We start from the raw sequence: 9,855 nt of genomic DNA, 5'->3' as shown, positions 1-9,855 counted from the left end.
ACGGCCGAGTTTATTAAACTCCACCCACACAAATGACGCAAATCTGAAGGCTAGACCGTCCCATTTCACAGCCTCGCACTTCCGGCCTTCTTGGTCTTCGAAGGACCCGGCCCACGTAGACCGCGAAGGCCGTGTCCTCCGAAGGATGCAGCCGACGTTTTGGGACACAGCTAGAGTCTGCGCAGTAGTGACTTGAGGTGGAGCGACTGTGTAACGCTCCCGCCCACACACCCGCTGGACGTGACCGCAAACACGCCCCCCTACACTTTTTACGTAGCCCGGCGGCTCGAGTTTTTTGCTTGTTTACCGCGACTGACGACTCGTTTAATTAAGGTAAATACAACCATGTCACTGTTATAAAAAAAAGACACACAGCTTATCATCTTATAGTTCTAAAATCACTCTGTTGTTAATTTGTTAGCTAGATTAGCCGCTAGCATACGCGCTGTGTTGGAGCTAGTTAGCGATGCTACACACCTGCTACTCTAATAGTCTGTGTTATTGAAGGATTCAGCACTTCTTATGTTTTGTTATCCATTTTTAGACAGGGATGAGATCATCTGCACACTCTACAGAGGCCCAGAGTTACTGTTAATATCAAACATATAATGCTGTCCTTTGAGATTTTAACATAAAACTGTGAGTGTAATGGATCTAAAACTGTTTAAATCTTCAGAGCCCTCTACAGCCTGGTAACATGGAGACTTTAAAAACATCAGCAGAACGTTTCAGTAGTGTAGTCTAATTTGTTCTTTTCATTTAATAATAGAGTCCACATTATATCAACAGCTACATTCACCCTGGAGAGAAACTAGTGAGGGAGACCATCAGGACCAAGCTGGGTTTCCTGGGTCCAGAGGTTTGGAGAAACTTCTTCCTTTTCTTTCATCACAGATGTCCTGTGCCAGAAGTTCTGCTGACCCACTGAGAGAGGCATCATTTAAGAAACACCAGGAAGACTGAAGCTCATCGCACTGATGAAGCAGGACTCATGATCTTCACCAGCAGCTCCCTCACAGGGAAATCTTCAGCACTCCTCCGTAGGCCCGATCCAGGAGATGGATACACCCAGCATTTCATGAACACTGTGATGGAGACCTTTGGTTTGTGTAATGTTATAAATACTCGGACACTCCCCTCCGGACTTTTTACATAAAGATATTATATTCAGTCCTGTAGAAAGTTATATATTTAAAAAATATATGATCCTCTCTGGTTACTCTGGTATGAATAACTCTGAATCACTTTATGGTAAATAACACACTATGTGCAAAGAACTGTGAAAGAATTCCAGATCACAAGTTTGTAGTTCAACATACAAGTGACGACCTTTGACCTTCATCAGGTTTTATTTAATTGTGTTAGAGAAAATCTTATGTGCTCTTCATGCAGCTGAGTACATCAAGTGTTTAAAACGGAAGCTGTGCAGGTCTGAGATCAGCAGCTTTGTGAAACCCCAAACTGAGGTCCTGTTAATGCTGATATATAGTGACACAGTTACATGAGTGATTAATCCTTTTGGTTTTTTGTCTTTAACTTTATCAATAAAGCTGCAGCTTTCACTACAGCACATGTAGTACTTTAATCTTTGTACTGTTTTCATCAGTTCATTTTGCAGTTAACATGTTGGATGATCTGTCTGCTGTCACTGGGTGGTGCTGAGGTCTGAATCTGAGGGCAGCTCCTGTAATCACAAAGAGAACAGAACCATCAAACTCAGATATAAATTTTATCCCTCAAAATTGAAATAAAGCTGATTCTTCTGTCCTCACACACTCAGGATCTGAAGTTCTTCTCTTACATTTTTTCAGTATTACAGTACACTACAGTACTTTAATCCATAGTTCCTGATTAATGAGGAGTTACTGAAGTACAAGCTTTTAAAAAAATGTTACTGTCTTTACAGATGTGGCAAGAGACTGAAAACATGCTGTTGTTTGCATATGTTCAGTGTTGGGTAAGTTACTTTAAATTAGTAACTTAGTTACATTACTAGTTACTTCTCTAAAAAAGTAACTCAGTTACTTCAAGTTACTCATTACTTTCAAAGTAACTAGTTACTAGGGAAAGTAACTTTGGTTTTACTCAGAATTCTCTTGTTGCTTCCGTAACTGGATACCCAGCCAGACTGCCAGTCTTCTAGCTTGCTTACTTGCCACAAGTGCACTGTGCCACCTACCAACAGAAAGGAAAAAATAATGTGCACATTTCCATGAGAGAAATCCCACGCCTGGACCGTCGTTGACCACCGCCATGATTCTAGCCTGCTTTTTACATCCAACACAAAAACTGCAGTCGTGGTGCTTTTGATTGTACTCAGAACTTGGAAATTCTGCCTTCTGAATAGGAAGATGTAGGCAACACCAGACTGCAGATGAGCTGCATACAGAGCTGGACTGGGACAAAAAAATCGTCCCGGGCATTTTGACTAGAGACCGGCCCACCATTATAGGAAAAATCATAAAGCCTTTGAATGAAAATAAACACTGTTGTGACAGTGATGTACACTGTTCTGATGGTATATATGTATCAATCTATCAATTGTTTGTTGTAAGACTCAGATAATTATTTTTTTTTAAAGCGAGACATTTTAAATGAGAATAATAAAGAAAAATATTTCTTTGTGCCCCCCTTTCCCTGTTAATGCCCTACCTGGCCCCCTGGCAACACTTTGCTAGACCCGCCCCTGCACAGTTACCAGCTGTCAGCTACATAGAAAAGGATCCTGGTGTTATTTGTCTCTCAGAAACAGCTCATAACTTCCCTTCAACTCATTCATGTCACCTAAAGGGTAAACCTGTTTCTACATCACCTGTTCAGCTCTGATGATTCAGTAAGGACATCTCCTGGTTTCATCTGCATGTTTCCCTCTCACCAGATAACCAAACCGATATCATGACCAGCAGCTTTACAGCTGTGGCTCCAGCAAACATCAGCTGATACTAGAAATTAATATTAAATAAATTCTAACAACAGCTGATCAAGCTTAAACGTGCTGCTGTTGTTTAACGCGACATCCGCTGGTTTCCTCTTTCTGGCGCAAAGTGGGCGATAAATAAACAAGAGAGAAAAGCCGATCAGCTGATCATTGATCAGTTTCATGATTGAAGTAGAAACAGGAGAGAAGAGAATGAGAGAAGAAGAGGCAGCTGTGCAGCTTCAGCTTCGTGTCTTTTTCATTGTAGCTGAAGTCCGGGACAAACTGTGTTCCTTTTCACCTCAGTACGAAACGCGTAATATTTTCTCTGAATACCAGACGATTCTGTTTTTTACGGGACGGTTGGCAACTCTAATAATTAACCGTATGAACAAAATAAAGTTCAACATCAGTAACATAGCACCCACACAGCTGTATAGAAACTCCGTCATGCTAGCTAGCACGCAGTACGAAAATGTCAGCATACCGAAAATAAACTCCACCTAAACTTGGTTTATATCTGACTTCGATAGACTGCAGGTCATAACTTCTTACCTGAAGTTCAGTTCACCTGACACGCGGACCGGCGGCCGCTTCGGGTCTCTCCTCTTGCCTCCCTTTTCCTTCATCCACCTGCTGGCTTCCACCACTTGCTAATGTTATTGAATCTGTGGAAGCTCCGCGATATCCACCACACGAAGTAACGAGTAACGAGCCTATCTAAATCCCAGTAACGAGTAACGCGTTCCTGGTTTTGGCATAATAACTAGTTACCGTGCTCGTTACCACAATAATAACGTAGTTACTGTAACGCGTTACTTAATAACGCGTTAGTCCCAACACTGCATATGTTTAATATTCAGCTCTGCACAGGAGCTGCAGCAGGGTGCAGCCTGTTGCTTTTACAGTATAATACTTGTAATAAAAGTACAGTAACAGTAATTAGTGACTGAGCAGCCCGGGGCGTTTCTCTTGATTTCTTTAGTAAATTCATTCACCTGCACAGATTAGCTAAACGAACCCTGACAGCCGGGTGCTCATTTTAGCTAGCTAGGTCTCGGGACATAGCTAAGGACAGTAGTTACGGATTAGCTTACAAACACGATTAACTTACCGAATAAGTGCAGCGGGGCCTCGGGTCCTTCTGTCGGGTAGTCCAGTTTACTGAAGAACACCTCAGGCTGTCAGGTTAAAACAGGCGGTCGTGTTGTCGTAGCGTAAACGCTGGCCCTCCTCTCAGAGCCTACGCTCAATCTGCTATTCCCGAACAGAGATACGCAAGTTTCTCCGTGTCTGCAGCTGCCAGTCAAAGCTGCTATGATGACGTTTCACCCCAATTTATCATCGCCGCTGTAGGAATTAGAATCAAACTTATGGGAAAGGAGACCCCTTGGACATCAATCAGCATGATGAGAACTATTGATAACAAAAGAAAGAATCTTTGGAAAAAAATTATCTGAGGAGAATAAATTTATTTTAGTCTGACCCCAGTCCCATCCGCTAACATGGAGGAGGCGGGGTTTATGACCTATACTGCAGCCAGACACCAGGGGGCGATAGAGACGTTTTGGCTTCATTTTTGGGGAGCTGTCGTGTCGTCCATCTTTTATACAGTCATTGATCAGAATCTGTAAGCTGTTGGCTTTCAGCCCCGACGGCGTGTCCGTGTACATGCCGTGGGGTGAGAAGCCGACAGCTCACTGATTCTGATGCGTCGGCGGGTTGGCGCTTTGTGTTTAGGTCTTTCTGCAGAATCCGTGTTCCTGCTCTCGTTTACGTTTTTAGCTGTTTGGTGGTTGTTGAAATTTTGTGAGGTTTAACCTGAGATTCTGGTGTTTTAAGGCAAAATAAATTTATATTTAAAACTTGATTTAGGATTTTAATGAATCGATGGGGTTTTTTTACTGTTATTCAAATGCGACCATGGAAATAACGAATAGAAAAAAATTCATTCATTCTTACCTTACACTAATCGTGGTGCAGGTCAGTGCAGTGCCTTCTCCGGTCAATTCCGCTGAGAGTAAACTTAATGTCCCGCTCGTTACAAGGAGGGATGTACCACTGTGAGAGGGGTGCCGCGGAATAGTCCAAGTGATCGCTGCTTTAATTTCCCAGTCAACTACACATAAATTGCACATCGACACGATTTTTTAAAGCTGGTGAACTAGACCAAAAGTCATTGATAACAAAAGAACAATAAATCTACTTTCTCCGGTACTTTATACCCGCTCAGTTGCGATGCAATTTAACGCTCAACTACAAATCGATGGCTTTTTGATGGTGACCGGCGCTGAATGATGGTCAACTATAAATAGACGTTTTCTCGACGTTGTTGTTGTCACCTGGTTGACTACAAATAGATCAAATATCAATGACAAAAAAACAACGGTAAATCAACATCATTACAACGTCCCTATAGTAAGACCGGTTTACCACAGTATTTCAATGTTGTTACAACATTGGCATTTCAACCCCGACCATAACGACGGATCGGATGAAAAATCAACATCAATTCAATGTCGTCTTGCTATCTGGGTATCGCGTTATTCAAGCTAGAATCGATTTTAATCGGAAAATCTATAATCAAAACCCAGCCCTATTTGGCGCTGTGCAGTCAGACAAACTAAGACTTGTCCACTGGACTACCAGACATCACTTTAGAAAGTCTCCACTGCTCTAGAGTCCAGTGGCAGTGTGCTTTACATCACTCAATGCAACGCTTCCATTGTGCTTGGTGATGTAGGATTTAGATGCAGCTGCTTGGCCAAGGAAACCAATTCCATGAAGCACTGTACACACTGTTCTTGAGCTAACCTGAAGCCCACGCGAGGTTTGGAGCTCTGAAGTGATTTTGTGTAAATCTTATATTGCATACCATCTTTGTAGCAGCTGTATGCTTGGTATTTTTATAGATTGCAGTTATCTTTGTGCAGCTAAACTTTTAGTTATGTCTGTTGTAGATCGATCACTCGGGTCTCCTGTCCTGGACCTGAAAGTCACAGGGAAACACCACATATCTGTTGTCACAACAAATATATTTTGGTACAATTTTCTTTAAATCTTTTACTAACAAATCTTAAGTCTTCATAAAGAGCTGTTTCTAATAGTTACTTAGATCTTTGGTTGTTAGAACAATTATTTTTCACTATTCCAAAAAGTAGTGAATGAAAGCTGGAAATAGGCAGTTATCAAGTCTGCGGACTGCCAGGAACCCAGTGATAAAGTATATTGCTTGTATTTTCCAACGTTGCTGAGAGGGTTCCAGTCCAGTAATTACATCCAACGCAGTTTGCTGAGAGTTAAACTGAAACCAAAACTGCTACATTACATTTGAGAGAGCAGATAACATTTCAGGTAGATAAGGGAAGGCTGGTTGGTGCAGGGTTTGGGGGGATTTGAAGAAAGCATTTGACACAGTTAATCATGTTTGTTATTTAGCATCGATGACCTTGAACTCAAAGAGAAATGGACCATGGATGTAAAATATGTATGTGTATATGACCCCACAGTGCTGTGGACAACCAACAACACTTGTCCAGGAGGTGAGGAGGACACGGGAAACGTGTGTGTGTGTGTGTATTGTTTATAACTCACCAGGATTTCTGAATTACATACAAACACTGCATCCTAATGATGTTTCAAGCTCCCACCTCTATTTGGACATCAGTTTATTAATGTTGTGGCCCTCTGTTGGTGACGCACAGCCAAGCTGTGTATAGAAGACCAAACCGAACTCTATGGATGTCACACAGCAGGCAGCGAAACGGGGGCTGTTTTTTCAGTAAATTCTCATTATGAATTGCAACATTTATGAGTAATTACTGAAACTAAGTAAATGTCTATAGTGCCTGTCTTCCAGTCTGACCCATGGCCATTTGCTCAGTCGTCCCATTCACTCTCCTTCCGGTCAATTTTTATTGCTCCACTATCAAATAAAGGCCAAACAGTATAAAGATTTATTATTTTAACATCAATGCTCTCAGTAACATTATTGAAACACTATTTACAGTCGTGCTTTTAATTGCTTAGTTGTTGTTGGGGTTTTTTAATTTATAATCAACTTGTCAGTTTTTGCTAAAACCTTATTGCTGACTACTTGATAAGCACCATATGGGATTTCTTTTTTCCAAAGCAGGGCTCAATAGAACTAAAGATACCTTTGGAAGAAAACTTAAGGACAGAGTTCCCAACCTGAAGCAGAGGCTTCTTCAGTATTTAAGTAAATCAGTGAACGTTGTCAGTCCTTCCACCGGTACACAGCAAACAGTAACTACTGACAGCTAAATCTGCACACTTCATTTTCCAAGGTGTAAGGAAATACATTTTTAAACATGGTTCAGTGCAGCAAACTGAAGCTGTCCGTGGCAGAGGCTGTGTCATCATTGATTTGAAAGTGACCAATTACATTAGGACTCCTGTCCATTTGAGCTCCGCCCTCCACACTCAGATTAAGGGATCAGAGTTACCTGCAAGAGGAATTCTGCTGCCGTCCTCACAGCAGATGTGTGATGGCGTCTCTGTCTTCGTGGCAGCTAAGCTCTCCATGTGCGGATTGTCGAATGATTGCACAAGAAATGTAATTGTGTGAGAGCCGATGGACACCTGCACCAGCCAAATAAATGATATGCTCTTAATTTGACATGAGTAGATTGTCCCTCAGAAGGATGCAACCCCTGACCAGATATGATTTAGATTCACAAACAATGTTCAGTTAAAAAAGTAGCAGTGATGGAGAAATTAGACAATATCGTTGCTTGAAGGAGCAAAGCTTCCAGGTCTGGTCTGGAGCTCCAAGCCTCACGCTCGCACACATACACGCACAAGCACAAATCTCATTATAGTGCAGCTAATTATTACTCTGTTGTTTTGCAGAGAGGTTACGGCGGTGTCATCTGCATCCACAGAGTGGCTGCGTGACACAGTATTTTACTATCACATTATCTTATCATTCTGTGAAAAATGACACCTCATGTTTGTTGGCTTGTATCTCGCTTGCATCTTGGTTTTACTTATGTTTGTCTGTAGTGTTTCTAAAACATTGTTTCACTTTTCACAAATTATATGAATACAACTAAACCTGAACATCGAGTGACCACGTTTTTTTTTCCGTTTGTATTAATTGAGGTATTGCCTAACGAGTGTAAAGTGATTGACCTTGGTGCCATTTACAGGATATTAATCACTCCACTATCACTTATTGCTCAGCATGGTGTGACATAACAAAAGGTTGGGTGTAGCCATTGTTCACAGTTATACAGACAGATAACACTGCTGCGTTAATTATTAAAAACATTTATTCATTTAAAGTCATTTGTACAGTGTGAACCCAGCTTTCGTATTTAAAAATAGCCTCCATCACCACTGGGTAAGAACTCAAACTCAGGCTTTTTATTTTCACAGTGGGCTGTATCGGTGCATCTCTTCACACAAAGACACACACGGATCATTCATACTCACACAAAAACATGGATTTCCCATTAATTGTCTGAACTGCCCTTCAGACATTCACACACTTTCCTGTAAATGTTTGCATTCCAGCCGAACACACTAAAAGCAGGGATCACTCCTGCGACTCCTACAGAGTCTGCTCTGTGTTATCAGTTTACTCGGTCTAAATTTCAAGATGTTTTTCTGCCAGCTGTCTCTTCTGAGCACTGTGAATGAAATGCAGGCTCAGTTACATTTTAAAGTGCCTAAAATTTGAATTTGTAATATGTTTAACTTTGACAATTAGATCTCTGACATTAGAATATGAGGAGCGGGACGAGTGGGTATCAATTGTTTTAGTATATTCTAAGATTCTGCATTTCCCACCTTAAAAATCTACTTCCTGTAACACCTGCAAAGCCGGTGTGTTTGTGATGCGGAAGAGATGGAGCTGAACTTTAACAAAAAACGAGCTGAAAAAACATGAATACAAAACAAGGCAAAAATGAACAAGGGTGAAAACTAAACTAAAACCCGAACTGGGAAAACTAGACTGTGATGACAACAAAAAGACATGAACATGATTCAGAGCAGGAGCATGCGAAGAAGTGTGAGTATAAACACAAACATGAAACGTGAGCATGACCTGAACAGAATCATGGGATACCTGAAGGTCTGACACAGCATGAAAGGAGGAACACAGACGACCCAACAAATAACAGAGGAAGACAGAGGACTTAAATACACAGGAGGGTAATGAGGGAAACACCTGGGGAGACACAGCTGACACTAATGAAGTTGAACGCCACAGGGAAGCAAAACTAACATGGAAACACGAGACTCTTCAAAATAAAACAGGAAACATGGAGAGACGTACACATGACAACACAAGCTTGACAAGAACATGGAACACAGGGAGGGACTAACACACAGGCTAGGGTCACCAACTATCCTCCATTTTTGCACTTGTTGACGTGTAAAAGCCTATATGACATTTTTTATTTCACCATTCGACGAAATAAAGGCGTCGTTTAAATATGTTAAAATTGTCTTTAAACAAACAGTATTATTAAAGCTCTTCATGCCTGGCCAACTGTCTCTTTTTCAGAAGTTAAAATATGGTCACCCCAGCACAGGCATTACTGAGAACACTGAGGACAAAACAGACTACAGAGGACAGGAGAAGACTCATAACTCGGGAGACATGGATGAGACGAAAACTAGAATAAAACTCAACTAAAACCTAACTAATTACAACGAAACAAGAACTAAACATGTTTCCAAGATAACATGAGGAATCAAAAATGCAAAATAAACTCAAAACGCTGGTTCACAGAGCCAGTCCCCGACACTTCCTAAGGTGCACAAAGGCATGGCACAGCTACGTTTAGAGCTGTCTCCCCATCAGAAATGCTTCTTGATTTCCAGTTCATAACAGTCGTCTGCTCTAACCCTTACTGTCCACATCCTCCCTCTACTAAAAGTTGCGGGTTATCAGTGAGAACAAAGGT

At 41.4% G+C, this 9,855-nt stretch overlaps 1 long non-coding RNA gene across 1 annotated transcript; it reads right to left on the bottom strand.

Annotated features, from left to right (window-relative positions):
- Positions 1 to 8,271: 8,271 nt before the first annotated feature.
- LOC112842592 (uncharacterized) lies at positions 8,272 to 9,050 on the bottom strand. Its single transcript, XR_003214419.1, has 3 exons — positions 9,012 to 9,050; positions 8,732 to 8,817; positions 8,272 to 8,571 (listed from the first exon to the last, which is right to left on the bottom strand). It is a non-coding gene; the product is annotated as an uncharacterized LOC112842592 (long non-coding RNA).
- Between the last annotated feature and the right edge of the window lie 805 nt (positions 9,051 to 9,855).

The sequence above is a fragment of the Oreochromis niloticus genome, linkage group LG17 (assembly GCF_001858045.2).
Source record: "Oreochromis niloticus isolate F11D_XX linkage group LG17, O_niloticus_UMD_NMBU, whole genome shotgun sequence".
NCBI lineage: Eukaryota > Metazoa > Chordata > Actinopteri > Cichliformes > Cichlidae > Oreochromis > Oreochromis niloticus.
This window is presented reverse-complemented; position numbering and strand designations above follow the sequence as displayed.